Raw genomic sequence first — 21,243 nt, forward strand, 5'->3', positions numbered from 1 at the left:
TACACAGAACTCATTCAGATGACATTTGCTGATGATAAGATGATGCAAAATATGGCGGTTGAGGGGCAATTAGAGGGCCGAAGATCAATGTAATGGGTGACACAGCAGCAATCATCAAGACTTATGAGGAGAGCGCTGATCAAGACCTTAGCAGCTGACGCATTTTTCCCTGTGCTTGTGTGCCACATAGCAGCACTCCTAGGTCTAAGGTCCTTTGATGTTGAGGTGATGCAGTACAAATGGTGTGCTTCAGTGCTCTAAGTAAAAAAATAAAACATCTTACTGCTGAGTCATGCTTAGGTGTCAGCATTTTGCATGATCTCCTCCCCTTTGGGCAACTCTCAGCTGCCTGTAGCGGAGCCGACGTGGGCGACAGAACTTTTTAATTGTTGAGTATCTCATCAATGCAATTACATGGATTAAACTTCTCCATCAGGCTTGCCCCGGGGACCAGGAGACGCCAGTGGGACTGGCTGAGAAGCATATCAGAAGCAACACTGCCGCGCACAAAGCTAATCCACCTGATAGCACACATACAGAAAGGCATGCTCATTGCCCACACACACAGATACCCGCAGACACTTTGAACTCAGCATGGCTCAATGTGTTCATATAAACAGCAAGCCTGACAGAGGCAGGTAGTGTCGGAGGGAGTTATCTGTGGCTCAGCTGGCTCTCCCGCTCCGGAGGTTAATCAGAAAAGATACAGGGAGAACACAAAGTGGGCCTGCGTCGCCCATCCGCCTCCCTATTGCTTCCCAAATGCCACCTCTTTTCCCCTTCAAGCTATGTAGCACTGCATTACTATTCCACAGGAACTGTCTTATCTTAACTAAATAAATTGAGGGAGCTTCCAGCTTTGGTCTGGGCTGGGGGGTGGGGATATGTGATTGCTTGGCTTGAAAATGAAGCTCTCTCTAGAGTAGACTTTCTCTGACCTATCAGAAAGTAACAGAGGCGCTCGTCAGCGGGTTTTGGGAAGTAGAAACAAGTGCAAAGGAAGCAGGAGGTGGGACTTAGGCTGAATCTCATCACCCTTGGTCCTTGACTCCTCATTGAAACAGAAAGTTGTTCTATACAACCTCGGTGAAGGCCGTCTCAAAGCTCTTATTTCTGCCCAGAGGAACGAGCATCAAGGAGGAATCATCAATGAGGGATCATTAAGGAGCTATAGGCGAGGATTCACAAGAGCAGTCTTCCCGGAAGCTGTGCAGCTGAAAGGGTTGACCAATCATCCGTATTAACCAATACTGCTTTAGGCAATCGGTGATCGGCCCCCAAAATTGTGATAGGGGAACCCGTAATATATATATATATATATATATATATATATATATATATATATATATATATATATACACACACTGTATATTAGGGCTTGTAACAATATGGAAAATACCCAAATCGTGATACTCAGCTCCACAATCCTGTGGGAGAAGGCAGAAACGCAACACACCCCTTCCAACTCCCAGTTATCCTTCTTATCCAGATCCATTGCTACCACATATTAAATTACTAGTGGTCCTAGTAGTACTAGTAGTTGGTGCCTTATTCCTGTTTTGTCTGGTAAATTTAGCTAACTGTAAAGATGGCTAGAAGCAAATGAGGGGGCACCAGTAACGCCAACGGAGGTGTAACGTTACAAGTGGCCGCTGTTCTGACTTGGGTGTCTGTTTCCCGATAGTTCAGCAAACTGCCGTTAGCGTCCTTCACACCGGAGTTAAGTGCTGACCAAGAAGGCTGCTAGCTGGCTGGGGGCTGACTGTGGAATGGATGTGTCCGCAGACTGGGCTGTTGTCAGCTCTCATCCCGACTGAAGACTTGCAGCGCCGGGAGACTGAAGCAGAAGACAGAGGTGTGCTAGCTAGCTAAATTACCATTAGATTATTTAATAATATATATATATATATTTTTTTTTTTAAAGGCACCTTTCTCGGCACTCAAGGACGCCGCACAGGGAATACATATTAAAAAAATAGCAAAACTAACACTATACATCATAAAACAGCAAAACAAATACTATACATCCAAACAACGGAAAAAGCCGAGCAATAGACATTTAGGTGGAATAGGCAGTTTTGAAGAAATCTGTTTTTAGTTGGGACTTGAAATGGGGGAATGAATCAACGTTTCTGAGCTGGGGGGGTAATAAGTTTTGGAGACGGGGAGCAGAGCGGCTGAATGCTCTGCCCCCCATGGTGGTGAGACGGGCGGAGGGGGCAGAGAGGTGGATGGAGGAACAGTATCTGAGGGAGCGGGAGGGAGTTCAGACAAATATGGGGGGGCAAGGTTGTGGATGGCCTTGAATGCTAATAGGAGGACTTTGAATTGGATACGTAACTTGAACGGGAGCCAGTGGAGCTGTTGGAGGACAGGAGTGATGTAGTGGATGGAGGGGGTTCGAGTAATGATGCGGGCAGCTGAATTCTGGACAAATTGAAGTTTATGGAGGGATTTGTGAGCGAGACCAAAAAGGAGAGCATTGCAAAATTCGAGATGGGAAGTGACGAGAATGTGGACAAGGATTGCCGCAGTGTGGGGGGTAAAGGAGGGGCGGAGGCAATTGATGTTAAGTAGGTGGAAGTAGGGAGACCGGGTAATTTTATTGATATGGGGTTGAAAGGATAATGTGCTGTCAAGGATGACACCCAGACTCTTAACCTTGGGGGAGGGTGAGACGGAGCAGTTGTCAATTGTGAGAGAAAAACTGTCTGTTTTGGAAAGAGTAGTTTTGGTGCCAATGAGGAGAACCTCGGTTTTATTACTGTTTAATTTGAGGAAGTTTTGGGTGAGCCAGGTTTTTATTTTAGAGGTGCAATCTGTAAGGGAGGTGGGCGGGAGAGTGGAGGAGGGTTTGGTGGAGAGGTAGAGCTGGGTGTCATCTGCGTAACAGTGGAAGTGAATGTTAAATTTGCGGAAGATATTGCCGAGGGGACAGAGCCCTGGGGCACACCTGAAGTGACGGAGGAGGGAATGGATTTACAAGACTTGAGTTGAATGAACTGGGTTCGGCCAGAGAGGTAGGAAGTGAACCAGTCTAACGGATTGTGGGTGATGCCGATTGAAGTTAGCCTGTTGAGGAGGTTGGTGTGACAGATAGTGTCAAATGCTGCACTAAGGTCGAGGAGGATGAGAAGTCCAGAATCAGCTGTCTTGAGGAGGTTGTTGGTGAGTCCTGTTTCAGTGCTATGGAAGGGGCAGAAACCCGAATAGAACTGTTCACACAGGTTATTGTGGGATAGGTGAGAATGGAGTTGAGAGGCAACTGTTTTTTCAAAGATTTTGGAGAGGAAGGGTAGATTGGATATAGGACGGAAGTTGTTAAAGTTGGATTTGTTGGCACCAGGTTTTTTTTAAATAGGGGTGATGACAGCAGTTTTGAAGGATGTAGGGACAGTTCTAGTGGTGAGGGAGGAGTGGATGATAGCAGAGATGAGGGGGACCAGGGGGTGAAGGCAGGCTTTAACAAGTTGTGTGGGGAGGGGATCAATGTGACAAGTAGATGGCTTGGATTTCCGGGTGAGTTCTGTGGCTTCTGAAGTAGAGTGTGTGGGAAAAGTGGTATGTTTCTGACATCCAAAACTGTCAAAACAGGAGGTCAAGTCTTTGGTGAAAGGCAGGTTAATATTGTCCATGTGGATATTGAAATCGCCCAGCAGTATTATGTTTGGTGAAAGAGAGAATAAGTGGGTGAGAAAAGCAGCAAAGTCATTTAAAAAAAATCACTATATGGTTTAGGGGGGCGGTAGACAGCACCAATGATGGTTGGAGTGGGACCCAACAACTTGTAGACTGCAGATTCAAAGGAGCTGGAGAAAGGCACAGACACCAGCGAGACTAGACCACTTCTTGCAGTGGATTATCGCGAGACCTCCTCCCCGGCCAGAGCCACGCGGTTGACAGATGTAAACAAATCCACTAGGAGGGGATTCGTTGATTTCAGAAAAGTTGTTGGGCTGTTGCCATGTCTCGGTTAAATAGAGAAAGTCTAGCCCACAATCGGAGATGAAGTCCTGAATGAGATGTCCCTTGCGTGTCAGTGAGCGGATGTTGAGCAGAGCGAAGTTGAGTAAGGTGCTAACCCACCGGGCTAGGCGGCTTAACACGCTGTGGTCAACAGCCCGGTTGGTAGAGCATGGAGGGCAGCAAGAGCTAGACCAGATGGACTTTATTCCTGTTGAGATGTTGTGGTGGAAATTACGGCAGGACCCTCGATGGATGTATCTTTTTATTCAAACTGCTGCTAACCGCTGGTGGAGTATGTGACTGTTAAATGCAGGTACCACGCAAATTCACTTCACGGAGCCTACAATGTGTGTCCTAAACGTAGTCTGTTTTGTAATGTCTTAAATGTTTTACATAGATGTGTAACACCACTTGAACCACGGTAAAAAGTTGGTTGTATATGGTTGAAATGACAATTAAACACAGTTGAGTTGAATGCCACACTGTCTATGTCTGTAAATTGTAGGCATGTCTTGGGAGTGGACTCGTAGAGCAGTGAAGCAAGTGCATTCTGGGATGTGGTGTCTTTCATCCACATGAGCCAAAAGGCTTATCTCGGCCTAGAAGGCACCAATTTCAGCAACAACAAATAAAATCACATTTCGACTACATAAGTGACACAGTTCTTTCCAATGGTGAAAAATCCCTTTAAGTGCTATGGGACATACCTAGAGTTAAATTATACTTGTTTTGGAGTAGCATTTCAATGTCTTTGTGAAGCTCAACAGAAAACAGCTTGTATCACAGTGCAGTAGCTTTTAGTTGATTCCCTTTTGTGTCATGGCCCTGGCTGTCTACAGAGCTACTGTAGATCAAGGGGCTTCATCTCGGATTAAAGGCTTTCCTTCAGGGAAGTTGAAATTGGCTGTTCATTTCACACTTTCTCTCAGAATAACCTTTCAAAAGAAACTCATTATACAGGGTTCTCATGGACTCATTTCTTCCCAAGTTACAAGATCTGCTCTGCATTTACACCTCCTGATGTCTGTGAAGTAATAGTGGGGGATTGGTTTTGGACTGGGAGAACTGAAACAAAATTACAAAAAAGCCAGTCCTACGTTTCATTAACCATAGGGAAATTACTGTCTCTGCTCTTTGGATAAGATGTATTAAGGTATGTTTGTAAATCTTGAGGATTTGCTTGTTGCAATTTACACAATTTCCCATGCTTACAGCATATTCTAAGCATGAAAATGAGTTTGATGACACTGGGAATTTTAAACCCTAGTCTAGCCTCTCTATATTTTATCTCAGTCCCCCTATACATTTTAATAATAATAAAAAAAGATATTTAATTATTTTTCTGCTTCAAGTTAGAATTTGCGAACTTGTCTGTTAGTGACAGGGGACAAACTAAATTACAGGTTCAAAGGGCTTGAACACTTTTCAAGGCACTGTATCCGTGCCACATTTCATTAGAGGCTGAGCCCCCTAAAGGATCCTAGAATCACCCCTGGAGACTTTGATAACTTACACAGAAGCATTTACTGAAATTTCAAAAAAAGAAAAGTTAAGATTAGCATTAGAGTTAAACCACAGTGTAGTGTAGTGCCATCCCAATTCCTGAAGGTGTATTTAAACTTATGCTGGAGGTGTTCAATTTAGCTAAACTCACAATCTAAACAAAGATACTGCTGGTGCCATAAAAACACACGCTTTCCTAAATCATGAACCTGACTGAACATATTGCAGCATATCCTTAGGTGCGTGTGTGTATGAATGTGTTTTAACTTCCTCTCTTGACCTTGGAGGGATGGGACCGCTTGAGACATCACTGTCTTATCATTCAACTGTTAAGTCCTTGTCATCTATTGAGACAGAGTTCAACTACTACTCGGCCTGAGACAGGCTATGAGCTACTACTGTTATGTTGGACATATTCTGGCTCACAGGAAGAACCTATTCACCTTCCGCTCTCTGTGTGTTACTGTTCTCAAAATCAAACCACGCGGTATAGCTATACAAAAGAAAAACTGGACTGTGCAATAAAGCAGGCCTGCTTGGTTTTTTGAATGATTGAAGATTTACATATAATATGTTTACAGAATGTATTATCTAAGTGGGAGGTTTTGGAACCGATCAAAGGTATTGCTGTAGACAAAATAAGTTCACTTCAATTTTATTTATAATATCAAATTATTACAAAAATTATCTCAGGACATTACAGATAGAGTAGGTCTAGACCCAACAATTCTAGTAATTCCCCCAAGAGAAAACATTTTGTGTGACAAGGAATAACTTCCTTTTAATGAGAAACCTCAGACAGACCCAGGCTCTTGGTAGGCGGTGTCTGACGGTGCCGGTTAGGGGTGTGATGAACAATGGCAATAATAATCACAATAAAGATAGTAGAACCATGATTAGAAATAGTAGTTGTAGAAGTTCACGGCATAGCAGGGCACCGCAGTGCATTGCAGGATGTAGCAGGGCACAACAAAGCACGGCAATTCACTGGTAAAATCAAATTATGTTAAACCATGTATCTAGCAAATTTAAATTTAAAGGAGTTTCAATTAGACAGATACATCCTGTTGTTTTCCTTGGATTTTGAACATTGCCTGTTTTCTGACGTGCTGACGTTTGTCTCATTTCCAGTGCTCCAGTCTAACGGACGCTATTTTTCTGCTCCAGCAAAAACTTACTCAACTCTGCTTTATTGTTTAATCTGGCGGCTAAGTACCTGGATTGTATTTAAACACTAGTTATACTCAAGCACTTGGAGGTTTTCTTTTCCACAGCGACTGCCTCACTGATCTCAAAAATGTTAAAACGCTGATAGCTACTTTTAATTCTTCACCTCTCCTGCACTCTCTTGCTCTGTGTCGGATGTTTAGTGTTCCTCTGCCTCCTTTAGTAATAAAGGTATATGTTATACATGTAGTGTATTTGCTGCTCTGGAGACAAGAATTAGTGAGTTTGAGGTTTGGCTCCGCACCATGGAATCAAAATTGAGTGGAAGCATAGCGCTAGCTCTATGCTTATGGCTAAACCCACTGAGAAGCCAACTCTGGTTATTGGGAGCTCTATACTGAATAGGTGAAGTTGGCGGCTCCAGCGGCTGCGGTTATGTGTGTCCCTGGGGCCAGAGCAGGCGATGTAGAATCAAATCTAAAACTGCTGGCTAAAGATAATCGTAAATACAGTATGATCATACTTCACGTAGGTGTTAATGATACCCAATTATGCCAATCGGAGATCACTAAAATAAATGTTTAGTCCCTTTGTGCATATGCAAAGAAAATGTTGGACTCAGTAGTTTTCTCTGGACCCCTGCCAAACCTGATCAGAGATGTCCAACAGCTGTCCAACCGACGGCTGTATGCACAAAAAAAGTCTGATAAAGCAATATTAACAGCAGGGGGCGCTAATACGATAATATATATGCTATGTGTAAAAAAAAAAAACTGAAAAAGAAGAGTACAGACAGCAGAGTTATTTTAACATCAGCTAGAGGTACTGGTAAGTGCCAGGAGCAGGACACTAATGGCGTTTTTCCACTGCATGGTATCTAATCGACTTGCCTTTTTTGGTTTTCAATTACGAAAAAAAGTCCCTGGTACCTGCTAACTGGTACTTTTTTCCGTTCTACCTCAGTTGCGGTTCCAAGCGAGCTGAGGTGATACCAAAATGTGACATGAAAACCTGCGGACTACTGATTGGTCGAAGAGAATTGTCACTACTCACTGCGTCATCATTGTTAATGACAGACGGGGAGTGTCACACCTTCGTTCTGTGTGTCTGTTACGTTAGGTCATGGCAGTTTACTGCTATGACGACCAGCCACAGCTCGCCTCATGAGGGGGTACTAATCTGCAAGTAAAAAGGAGGACGGGGCACCTTGGGCGAGTTGAGCAGGTACCATTAATAGAAAAACGCCATAATCAGATAAATAGGCTGCCTTTATCCCTATCTTAGCAAATTGCATAGTCAGGTATCAACATGTGCAAGGGCTGTCAACCAAACGTGTGTAATCATTTCTATTAATTTGAAACATTAAATGCATTCAAAATAGAATCACTAGAGCTTGATTTCACTTTATTGTATATAAGAGGTTGTAGTGAGCTCACTTTTGCTGCTAGGATGAAGATTATGGTATTGAATTAAATGGGAAAACATCATGCATGCATTGGTACCACGCCAAACGTGCTTACAAACAAGAAAGGGGGATAAATAATATACCAAATTTAACCAAAGGTTTAACCAAAAAATCCTAGCATGCACTTTCTGTCTGTTTTCCATGAGACTGCAGCTTGTCCTTCTCTTACATATATTTGCGTTTACTATTGTAGAACTGGCAAAGACCTGTTGTTGGTTTGTGAAAGCTTCACAGACACAATTGATAGAGCCTAGTCATTTTCATCATTTCACAGCCTTAATATGAATCGAAAGTGTAATTTGACATTTAAATATTAAATTATATTATATCAATCAATCAAACTTTATTTCTAAAGCACATTTAAAAACAACCAGGTTGACCAATGTGCTGTACATAGACATGGAACAATAAATAGATAGAATACAACACCAGACAAATACAACATACAGTGTGTTTTAAGTCGCGATTTAAAAACCGGAAGGCTGGGGGCCAGTTTGACATGTAGAGGCAGCTCATTCCAAAGTCTCGGGGCCGCGGCTGAGAAAGCCCGATCCCCTCTACTCTTCAGCCGTGTTTTAGGGGCAACAAGAAGAGACTGGTTTGCAGACCTTAAAGATCTTGAAGGAGCATGTGGCTTCAACAGATCAGTTATCTTAAAATCAATCCTAAAAGTAACTGGGAGCCAGTGAAGAGAGGCAAGTACAGGGGTGATGTGATCTTGCTTACGAGTTCCAGTAAGGAGGCAAGCAGCAGCATTTTGAACCAGCTGTAGTTGAGAGAGGGAGGCCTGGCTAACTCCTACATACAGAGCATTATAATTTTCAAGGCTTGTTGTAATAAAAGCATGTATAACCCTCTCAAAGTCTGTGAAGGATAAAAAGGCCTTAAGCTTGGTAAGAAGCCTAAGTTGAAAGAAACTTGCTTTCACAACAGAATTGATCTGCTTCTCCATTTTAAAATCACAATCCATTTTTACACCCAGGTTTGTTACAACAGACTTAACATAGGTTTGAAAAATGCCTAGGTCTATTTGTGAGACATTAGAGGTGCCACCGGGTCTAAAAACCATAACCTCAGTTTTACTCAGAGATGGCAAAAGTACTCACTTTCCTTACTTAAGTAGAAGTATAGATACTTGTGTTAAAAAATACTCCGGTAAAAGTGGAAGTACTGATTAAACTTCTTTACTCAAGTAAAAGTAACAAAGTACAGGCTTGGAAATTTACTTAAAGTATAAAAGTAAAAGTAGCCTTGCGAAAGCTACCTGGAGCACACAAATGTTACTAGAGAGAAGCTGAGGAACTTCAGTGGACAAGGAGGACACGGTCTTTATGTGGCAGGGGCTACATTTTAAACGGCTGTCTGCCAACAGGCCTAAAACATAACATATATGATTATTATGACAGAGACTTTGACTCCAGATTAATAAGATTCGGACAAGATATTAATTCAGTTGTGATTCTGTGAGAATTCACAGATCCAGTTTTTATTTTTAATCTTTCCCCCTAACATAAAAATGAATCTACATTTATGTGTGTGCTCAAATATGGCTCTGAAAACAAAATAAAGGATTAAAATATGATTGACTAAACAGACATTAATGAAGAAGTTCCCCAGCACATTGGCCAGGAGTCCTTCTTGATGCCTACCGTCTCAAACATCTCTCTCAGATAAGGCTGAGGATGATGGGAATGTCTTGCTGTTTTCGGCCCTCCATACTACTATGTGCTAACGTTGACACCATCCATACTACTATGTGCTAACGTTGACACCATCCCTACTACTTTGTGCTAACGTTAGCGCCATCAAGCCTCAATGATTTGCTGTGAATTAATGCAGAATGCTGAATCTATTGAGTTGTCTTAGTCGTGCGTCAAATGCAACGTACAGTAGATGTATTTCCATCCATTTAGATTGAATACGGTATTGATGACGTAAACCATTATAAGGATAACCCCAGTGAAATGATGTGAAAGTTGAGAATTAGGGCTGGATTAAAGCTGATTCTGGTTTCCAACTTCACCCCAGGTGTGTCTGTTAAAACAGACGGAGACAACTTCTGTCTAGCTGTTTCCATCCACTTGTCAATTGAATTACAGAATCTGAAGTTTGGTAAAAAAAACAAAAAAAACTCATGCGAATAAAGCTAGTGAAAGTGTTGATGCTTCATTAAGACCAACGTTCAACCTAGCTAACAGGTGAAGACCACACCAAAACCACTAGCTAACTTACTTTAAATGTGAAGAACTACAGACCAATAACAGGCTTAAATGAACTGACAACATGAGTTATACGACTTACAGTTTTAAAAGAGGCACACACACAATCTCAGCTGGTTATACTCCGGACAGCTTGTCTCTTTTTCATTTCTCTCACTTTTTTCTCCGTGTGGCGCGGCACCCGCTCGCTGTGTGTGACGCGTGTCCGCGCTATTGTCCGACATGACAACCTCTTGTAAAAACTAAAGTAACGAGCCAATTTTGTAAAATGTAAGGAGTAGAAAGTACCGATATTTGTGTTAAAATGTAAGGAGTAGAAGTAAAAAGTCGCCACAAAAATAAATAGTAAAGTGAAGTAGAAATATCAGAAAAATCTACTTGAGTACAGTAACGAAGTATTTGTACTTCGTTACTTCCCATCTCTGGTTTTACTCTTGTTAAAGTTTAAAAAATGTAAGGCCATCCAGGCTTTAATATCATTAAAACAGTCAACTAATCTTGCTAAAGAACTACCATCATTTCTTTTGATGGGCAGGTAGATTTGTGAATCATCTGCATAAAGATGGAAGCTGATGTTGTGTCTTTTTAAGATACATCCAAGGGGAAGCCGATCTTCCAAAAAAGAATTGGCCCGAGACTCAAACCCTGTGGAACTCCACATGTGAGGGAAGCAGAAGGTGAAATAGAGCCACCAAAACTGACTCTAAAATCTCTGTCTGACAAGTATGACCTAAACCACTCCAAGGCAGTGCCCCTAATCCCCACGCCATGCTCGAGGCGAGAAATGAGGATGCTGTTGTCAACTGTGTCAAATGCTGCTGTAAAATCTAAATGAATAAGAATTACATAATCTCCAGAATCAGTTGAGATTAAAAGATCGTAAAAAAGGATGGTACAGAACCTGAAGTAAGGCTGCTGTTTATAATTTATTGGATGCTAGGTCCAATAGTGTCCCACATCTCTTTAAAAAGGCGAGGCGGGACAATATCAGTGGGACAAACTGAGGGTTTCAAATGTGTAACTATATTTTTGAGAGTAGAGATGGACACAGATTCAAATTGGCTGAAAACAGCTGGACACTATGGAGATGGAGGGGTCAAAAGCAGGAAGTGAGATGCTTGCTCTAATTGAGGCAACCTTATCCACAAAAAAATGGAGAGATTTTTCATAGGCCTCAGAGGATTCTACATGGTAGACGGATTGGGGCGTATTTAGAACAGAGTTAATTGTTTTAAAAAGAACATGAGGTTTGTGGCAATTATTTGAAATAAAATCAAAAAAAGATACTTGTTATTTTCAGCTTTAACAGTTCTCTGATAAGTGCGCAAATTTTCTCTAAAAATGTCATAAGAAACCTGCAGATGATGTTTTGTCCATTTGCGCTCAGCTTTCCTACACTGTTGTCTAGCAGCCCGAGTTGAGTCATTAATCCAAGGTTCAGATTTAGATTTTAAACACATGGATTTAAAAGGGGCAATGGTGTCCAGAATGTTGCAGCAGGTAGACAAAAAAGAAGAGTTTAACTCCGCTGTGTTTTGACAGGCAGAGGATCCCATAGCCTCCGATGAGGCCGATATATGACTGCACATAATACCAGCTGAGACTGACCTAATTCAAACATGGTTAGTTCAAAACTTGAGAAGGAGACCAGTGACAGCTGTTTGCAGTTGTACTTTTCTTGGAAGATAGTAGCAAGTCCACCTCCTCGACCAGTAATCCTCAGAGAGTTAAAATAAGCGCATTCAGTCGGTAAAAGTTCGGAAAAGCGCTCGACTCACCAACATTCAGCCAGGTTTCAGTCACGAATAGGAAATCCAAATCATGAGAGGTAAATAAGTCATTCAGGATGAAGGTCTTATTCACTATCGACCTAACATTGACTGAGGCTGAGGTACCGGCCAGGTGTCAGCAGGATCCAGGGCTTGCCAGGAAACATTGCTAAAATAAATTGATCGGCAATCTGCCAGGAAGCCACGGGGAGTCCAACCCGATCCAGGATAGAACGCCAGATAGGCTTTAAGCTTCACCAGCTGTCCGCTGCGTTTCCACCGGCGCTTGGAGCGGCTTCTCCGGGGAAATGACGGCAGATTATGCAGGAGGTGAGCAGGTATCTCTGAGAGCAAAGGCGGCAGAAAAGTTTTCTGTCCACTCTGATCATATTTGATCAATGTTCTCACAGAGACACGGAGATTAAGCAGCGTTTGGCGATCGTAGACCAGCAGAGAGTCAATATTTTGTAAAAACAGTGACACAAACAGTAAAAATACAAACAAATCTGACAGCGAGGGACGGCCGGCCACACACACTGGCGCCATCTTTTCCTGCAACTGTTTTTATATATATATATATACACTGTATATATGTAATTCAATGCTAATTCTTTAACAGAAATATTCAGGATAAAGGCAGCACAAAAGATGACAGGGTAGTAACTAACACTCTGTAGTTTTGGTATTGGCCTACAGATAATCTAATACCCATGTTCAGGTACAGCAAGTAGCCTGCTTTATATCTGAAAGTGTTGTCTGTACTGTTTTATAATTTGAAGTTTGTGTAATTTGGGGTTCATGTAGCCAGTGACATTTTCTTATTTGTATTTTATTTTCAATGCAGATAAAATGGCGATGTAAATTTTTGTTTTTATTTAATGGCTAAGGCTTCATTTATAAACACAACTACAATTATCATCAATGGTTTTGAGTTACTTGCTGTGAATACTTTGTGTGATAGGCTAAACTATTGTGGCGTAGTATCAGGACATCCCTTCTATTGTCAGTTGCGCACAGCTAGGGGCGAATGGCGGATTATGGGCCTATTTGAGTGAAAGTCCAGGGCGGTTGTTTAGCCCCAGTCCATTCCTAAGGGGGAGTTGCAACCATCATTGATTCAAACATTTAACATCATAAACATTTAATTAATCCTAAACCTAAATTAAATTGTAACTCGTTTGAAAGCCTTGATCTTAATCTTCAACATCCAACAATTATATTTGTTGTGGTTTACCAGGTCCATATTCTGAATTTGTATATAAATTCTCTGAGTATGTATCATGTGTACTCATTAAATCAGACCAAGGACACCCTCAACCTTGTGCTGGCTTATGGCGTCGAAATTGAAGATTTAAAAGTGTTTCCTCAGAATCCTTTATTATCAGACCATTCTCTAAAACATGTTGAATTCTTACGACCTAACTATACAAAATTAAATAAAAGTTTCTACACTAGATGTCTGACAGTGCTATAGCTAAATTCAAGGAAGCTATTTCAACAGCATTTAATTCAATGCCGTTCCTTGAAGATGAACTGAACTGGAATTTGAGTAATGGTGATTGATGTAAGAGATGTATTTTATTTCTTCTAATTGTTACAATGATTAAAATGGGTAAATTTGTTAAAAAGGGATAAAATGGTAAGTTGAAAGTGTTGTTTTTACACGGGCGCCGCCATGTTGGAATTCCACAATCTACTACGTCACTGGCATGGTAAACTACTCCAGGGCTAACTGGCTAGCACTAGCAGCGCAGTCAGTAGGCCTGTTCGAGATGAGTCAGGCTTGCGCAGAATTGATCACCGGCAATCGGAGCCCGTTGCATGCCGGTTTGATTTGTGTCCAACTTGATCCCGACTTGCTCTGATGTCATGTATACGTAGGCAACGATAATCTCACGAGAGCAAAGCGGGCGTAGTTCTGAGACGCAGGCGGCGCAGTTGCTTTTCACTGACTGCAAGATCCAGGCGGACCCAGAGCATGCTAGGAAACGCCGGCCTCTCAGCTGATTTAACAGCTGATTGGTTCAAAATCAAGTCAACATGATGCCTTTTATATACATTTTTCATTGTTTTTGAATTGGAGGCATTTTAACTGCTATTTATCTGATTTAAAGACTTATTCTGTACAGAACACACGTTGTGTGGCTGATAGTGGAGTTTAAAAGTCAAAGAGACTAAATCCGTTCAGATCACTGATCATCCACAGTCTGTTGTTAATGAAAATCAACAGATTGCGTGTAGAACATTTTGAGAGTTAGAGACTAGAGACTGTACCAGCTGATATATGGGTCTGGTTGTATTTTATTAAATCGGAATCTCACCAAAGTGTTTTTGTCACTTCAAGTTTAGCCGGAAGGCGGCTGGAATCGGCGGAAAACTGTCCGACTTTACCTGCAGCTTTTTATCCCCGCCCCCGGCTGCTGCCGCCTGCTCTCATCCACTTAACAAGCGAGGTGCAGTTCCTCTCAAACGAGCCTATTGTTGGTGTACGATCCGCCCTGAACATGTGCAAGATCTTCGGGTATGCGCAGAGGTTATCATGATGATCGCGGATTTACGACTACGCGGATGCACGATCTGTTCCAATAGACAGTTAAAGAAAGTCTCCATTGGGAAGATAACGTTAGTTTAGCTAACAGCTACACTACCGGTCAAAAGTTTGGGGTCACTCACAAATTTCCATTGGACTCCATTATAGACAGAATCCCAGCTGAGATAAGTTTCCTTGTTTTTTTTAACCAGGGCAGCAGTTTCCAGATTACATTATGTGCTTACATAATTGCAAAAGGGTTCTTTAATGTTTTCTTAGTTAGTTTTTTAAAATAATATCAGATAAGTAAACAAAATGAGCATTTGGAACATTGGATGAATGGTTGCTGATAATGGGAAATGTAGATATTGCATTAAAGATCAGCCACCCACCCAGATCAGCTGGTATCCTGTCTATAATGGAGGGAAATGTAAATTTGTGAGTGACCCCAAACTTTTGACTGGTACTGTAATTCGGCTAACCACTAGCTGAGACAGCATGTAAAAGACCCTCAAAACTGAAAATAACCATTTAAATATATAACAGCTGTTACGTCAGTTCTACTTCACTTGTGCTCATTTAAAATACAATCACTAAATACTTCTTTATTCTTTATTACTACTGTAAAGTCTTAATTTAGCTGTAGCCTTCTTTTCCCACTGTTTGAGTGACGTTATTTTAGACCGAATCGAAACTAGCGGTTATCCGGGAAGCTAACTGCGGCTAAGCGTCCTCTAAATACATCTATACACTATTGAGAGCTGTACCTTTGACACAACAGGGTCACTGGTGAGGGTTAAATCCAAAAGACTGAAACCTGAGGCCTTCATGCTCCAGTACAGGGCAGACCGATTATCGTTGGTGTAACACAACCGATGCTATTGTTAGAATTTTGTATCACTACCTGCCGCAGACAGGGTGCTGAAATTGCTCACGGCAGGCATAGGACAAAGAGGTAGCTGTGGTTACCTGTTATCCAGCATAATATCAAGTATACTAGGCAAAGGGCCAGATGTAACGTTGTCACATACATAAAACACGTACATATTCACTTCCAAAAATAAAGCACAACGTGTAGGCTTCATAGCGTTCAACAAAACTGAGACTGACACACTTGGCATTACTTGAAATTGAGACACAACACCAAGCTAGATGCCAAACGATCCAACCTAGGGAAAGGGCTAGGTGCTAAATACATTGGAAGCCCTCTTATGACAAACTGCACAAGATAGCACTCCGACCATAGACTTTATAAACCAGTGACAGAGGAAACTGCAAGACTCCGACGATATCTCTTATCGATAATAATGTTTACTAGCCGCTAACTAAACCACAGAAGCCAACGTCCCTCTCTACTCACCCTGAAGCTAGCTGATGTTATCTTGGTGATGAATTCAGATGATGAATCTTGGTGTTATTTTTGATACCTCTTTTACTTTTAGTAAACAAATCAGTGCAGTTGTCAAGACCAGTTTCTTCCAGTTAAGACTTATAGCTAAAATAAAGGCCTATCTTCCTTCGAAAGACCTTGAAAAAGTCATTCATCGGCTGGATTATTGTAATTCTTTATATATGGGCCTACACCAGAAATTTTTAAATCGGCTCCAGCTAGTCCAAAACGCAGCTGCTCGCCTTTTAACTAAAACAAAAAAACCTGAACACATAACGCCAGTCCTGGCCTCCCTCCACTGGCTACCTGTCCGTTACAGGATCGATTTTAAGATTTTATTGCTTGTTTTTAAGGCCTTAAATGGTTTGGCGCCATCTTACCTGGCTGATCTCTTATGCCACCATTCTCCAGTCAGAACGCTGAGGTAGTCAAATCAGCTGCTCTTGGACGTCCCTAGATCGAAGCTAAAAAATAAGGGCGATAGAGCCTTTGCAGTGGGCGCCCCCACCCTATGGAACAACCTCCCCATGCATATTAAAGCGGCACAGCCCTTACAAACGTTTAAATCACTGCTTAAGACGCACCTGTTTGCTGTGGCTTTTAACCCTTGTTAACCTGGATTCTGATGTTTTAAAGTGTTGTTTGTTGTTTGTCTCTGTTTGTCTGTAAAGTAAACGGCAAAACTCGTGAATCCTCGGTGCATCTATGGTCCAACTGGGGTAACACTCCTACATGCAGTGATCCCATTGGATGAATTCCTCCAATTACATTTACAATTTATCTGCCTCTATTTTCTTAAACAAACAGGACCTCAACCATGTTTTGGATAAAATAAATGAGAGTACATTACAGTAGGCTGCGCCCACACACACACCAGTCACTTCCCCCAAACAATCCTGTACTGAAGGTGAAGCCTGAAACTGATCGTCCTCCATGTGGTGGTAGTCACACACAACAGGCCTGTCCCTCACAGGCTCAAATGCGTAACCCGCACCATTAAAATTAGAAATTTTTGTGTTTATACAAATGCTGCAGTTGTTGCCTATGTACCTTTGCAGGTCCTACCAATGCAAGTGGCGTCATCAAAATTGTCAGCGTTCCAATACTAACAAACAAACACATTTTTATGATGCTTAAAAAAAAGCTATATTGATTTGATTAATTAAAATGTTTAGTGTAAGTGTATTTCTAATTGTCATAACCAAGAAGTTCTTCTTTCAGTTCAGAAGGAGAATTCCGGTCAATTCCAACACATAGCTCTGTTGTTTGTAAATTTGGAGTGCTGTCAGTAGAGAGAAAAACGAAAACAATTGGTGCTGCCAACATTGTGTAATTCCCCTGATAGAGTTAGCACCCAACAGGCTTAAACATGGCAAGTTTAATGAGAATCAAAATCAGCATTTTTAACCAGGTATGAGGACACATATGAGGAATTTTGTTGCTCCCAATGTGCTTCCATGTACAAAACAACCAAACACTATACACACTAATATATACATACTCTAAACAGAAACAAAAATATAGAGGCATGAGTGCAATAAAAATGATTTAAATGTGGACCATAGTGCAAAGGATGTTGGGATAAATAGTATTATGTTGTTATATTACAATATGAACAGTATTGAACATTATGAACAGCTCTGGGATAGGGAATGTGAATGATGAATAAATAACAAATAAGTGAGATATGAGAACGGGAATGATGTGTAAATAGTAAATAATAAATATAAGTGATATATATGAGGAAAATTAAGTGATACTAAATAAGTGGAATTATATGTGGAACCAGTAAACAGGTGCTGTTTAGAGACAGTGTTACTGGGTTTTCGCACAGAATTTAACCTGACACTTTGAATCAGAGGTCAGCTGTTCATCAGACTGATGGCTTGTGAAAAGAAACAGTTCCGGACTCTGTTGGTTTTGGCATACAGTGATCTGTAGCGCCTACCAGAGGGGAGAAGCTGGAACAGGTTATGTCCGGGGTGAGATGGGTCTGCACTGATGTTTTTTGCCCGTTTCCTGATTCTGGAAGTGTATAAGTCATGGACGGAGGGCAGGTTGGCACCGATGATCCTTTCTGCAGACCTAACTGTCCGTTGTAGTCTGCTCCTGTCCTTTTTGTTGGCAGATCCAAACCAGACAGTGATGGACGTGCAGAGGACAGACTGGACGATGGCTGTGCAGAAGTGGATCAGCAGCTCCTTAGGCTGGTTGAGCTTCCTGTGCTGGTGCAGGAAGTACAGCCTCTGCTGGGCCTTTTTGATGATGGTGTCTGTGTTGGGCTTCCACTTCAGGTCCTGGGATATAGTGGATCCCAGAAACCTGAAGGATTCCACGGCAGACACAGGGCTGTTGAGTATGGTGATGGGGGGGGCAGTGGGGGGGCTCCTCCTGAAGTCCACAATCATCTCCACAGTTTTGAGCGTGATAAGCTTAAGGTTGTTCTGAATGCACCAGAGAGCCAGCTGATCCACCTCCCGTCTGTAGGCCAATTCATCACCGTCCCGGATGAGGCCGATGGCCGTTGTGTCGTCAGAGAACTTCAGGAGTTTAACAGATGGGTCTCCGGAGGTGCAGTTATTTGTGTAGAGGGAGAAGAGCAGTGGGGAGAGCAAACACCCCTGGGAGGCGCCAGTGGTGATAGTCCGAGGGCTGGATGTGATGTTCCTCAGCCTCACCTGCTGACTCCCGTCAGTCAGGAGGTTTGTGATCCACTGACAGGTGGAGGCCGGCACAGTGAGCTGGGAGAGTTTGGTGCTGAGGATGTCCGGGATGATGTTGTTGAACACCGAGCTGAAGTCCACAAACAGGATCCTTGCATAAGCCCCTGGGGAGTCGAGGTGGTGCAGGATGTGATGCAGTCCCAAGTTGACTGCATCATCCACAGAAATGTTAGCCCTATAAGCAAACTGCAGGGGGTTCAGCCAGCAAACTGTGATGTCCTTCAGGTGGGCCAACACCAGTCTTTCACATGACTACAGATGTCAGGGCGACAGGCTTGTAGTCATTAAGTGCAGAGATGGAGGGTTTGTTGGGGACTGGGATGATTGTGGAGCGTTTGAAGCGGGAGGGAACTTCAGATAGCTCCAGAGATCTGTTGAAGATCTGAGTGAAGATGGGGGCCAGCTGGTCGGCACAGATTTTTAGGCAGGATGGTGACACACCGTCTGGGCCAGGTGCCTTTCTGGTCTTCTGCCTCTGGAAGAGCTGGCGCACATCCAACTTCACAGATTGTGAGTGCAGGTGAGGGGTCAGAGGGGGGGAGGTGACTGACTAAAGTGTGAGTTGGTGAGTTGGGTGTCTTTTCAAACCTACTGTTGTTGGAATTTAACATTTTATACGTGTGCTTAAACATTGTGTGATTTGCATTATACATTTAAGCTAAAAGGTAGAAGCATTATTTCAACATAAATGAAGACATGTTGGTCATGCATTAAGTTTGTTGTTGTAAGTATAAAGTTTGTTGTTTGTTGTTTGTTGCATTAAGTTGTTTTGCAATACTCTGTTCTATAACATAAGCTGTTCTGGTATATTCCGTTATAATCCAGCTCTCCTACATGTTAGAAGCAGAATTGATTGTTAGGGATGCTTCCTGCATCTGGTTTCAGTCCAACTTTTACAGCCCACTGCTCTTTTTCCTGAATTGAGGGTCGTAAACTTTCAGTCACATTCCAACTGAAAAGATAATGAATAGGCACACACACACACATCACTGTGGTCTAAAGACCCCACCCTTTGTGAGATAATATGGGGGGTCCAAGAGCAAAAGAGTCAGACAAATTTGGGGGAGAGCCGTGTTAGGTTGACTCTGTATTTGTCTCAGGCTATATCCTATGTAATAAATGGATTCACATATCAACATCTGAGATTTTGACTACTAATTGAATGAACCCGGAGAATGGAGCAGGACTTAGCTCCAACACTGTAAAAACCATTTAGCTCGTCAGCCAGTCGTTGAGGACCAGCAGTTTTGGGGAATGGTCTCCTGTAGTTTGTGAGTGTCTGCGGCTGTTTTCAGGCTTATTAGCATAGTTCCTCTTAGCTGCTTTGATCTCTTTGGTCAGTTTGTCCCTGGCCTGGTTATACAGGACTCTGTCCCCACTTCTAAAGGCCTCCTCTTTTGACGGACGAAGTTGCCTGAGTCTTGCTTTGAACCAGGGTTTTTGGTGGTTGTATGTGCAGAAGGTTTTAGTCGGCACACACATGTCCTCAGAAAAACTGACGTTAGATGTCACAGTGTCAGTTAGTTCGTCCAGATCAGTGGCCGCAGCCTCAAAAACACTCCAATCGGTACAGTCAAAGCAGGCCTGTAAATCCAGCTTTGACTCGCTGGTCCATCTTTTCACACTCTTTACAACAGGTTTAACAGATTTTAGTTTCTGCCTTTATGTCGGGACAAGATGAACCACACAGTGATCAGAGAGTCCCAAAGCTGCATTTGGGACAAAACAATAGGCATCCTTTAATGTAGGCAGTGATCCGGTAAGTTAGTGTTCCTAGTGGACACTATGATCCTAGTTTAGCCTCTAAACAAGCTCAAAATTTCATTAAAAGTGCCTACCCATGTGCAATTATTCCTTCCGAGTAAACACATTGAATCTGACTGCTGTAGATGTGAAAGAAATGCATGGAAGTTGTGGTAATTCAGCTCTGTTTAGTTCCGGTGTTGATAATGCAAGGAGTGCTTCGGGACTGTCTATAAACCACAACACCGAAAAGAGATACAAACATATTTAAAAAAACAATAAGGATATGCTGTAGTACAACTAGCAGAAGAAAAGTTATAATTCAGGTAAGGTTGGAGACACTACCTTATTTAAATCTTAATTTGATAGCCTACATATTGTGTTGAAGTTTGTAGACGATCCCTAAGCTCTCTAACTTCCGTCTCAACACAGGAACTAAACAGAGCTGAATTACCACAACTTTCATTCAGGCAGCACCAATTGTTTTCACTTGCAAAGTAAAACAAACCTTGCAAAAACTTGAAAGTAAATGGCATTGCACCAAACTGGAAGAATCTCGTTTAGGTTGGCAAGACAGTCTCAAAACCTCCAGGAAGGCCCTCAGAAATGCCAGATCAGACTCATCATTAATAGAAGAAAATAAGAACAACCCAAGGTTTCTTTTCAGCACTGTAGCCAGTCTGACAGATAGTCGCAGCTCTATTATGCCATCTATTCCTATATATATATATATATATATATATATATATATATATATATATATACACA

At 42.1% G+C, this 21,243-nt stretch overlaps 1 protein-coding gene and 1 long non-coding RNA gene across 2 annotated transcripts in view; one reads left to right on the plus strand and one right to left on the minus strand.

Annotated features, from left to right (window-relative positions):
- The window catches only part of unc5db (unc-5 netrin receptor Db), a 156,839-nt gene that overhangs the window by 98,875 nt on the left and 36,721 nt on the right, over positions 1–21,243 (minus strand).
- LOC117944790 overlaps positions 6,854–21,243 on the plus strand; it is a 14,889-nt gene continuing 499 nt past the window's right edge. The window contains exons 1-2 of the long non-coding RNA XR_004656653.1: positions 6,854–6,867; positions 8,351–8,354. This is a non-coding gene — a long non-coding RNA (uncharacterized LOC117944790). The remainder of the gene's footprint in view (positions 6,868–8,350; positions 8,355–21,243) is intronic.

The sequence above is a fragment of the Etheostoma cragini genome, chromosome 5 (genome assembly GCF_013103735.1).
Source record: "Etheostoma cragini isolate CJK2018 chromosome 5, CSU_Ecrag_1.0, whole genome shotgun sequence".
In the NCBI taxonomy this organism is placed as follows: domain Eukaryota; kingdom Metazoa; phylum Chordata; class Actinopteri; order Perciformes; family Percidae; genus Etheostoma; species Etheostoma cragini.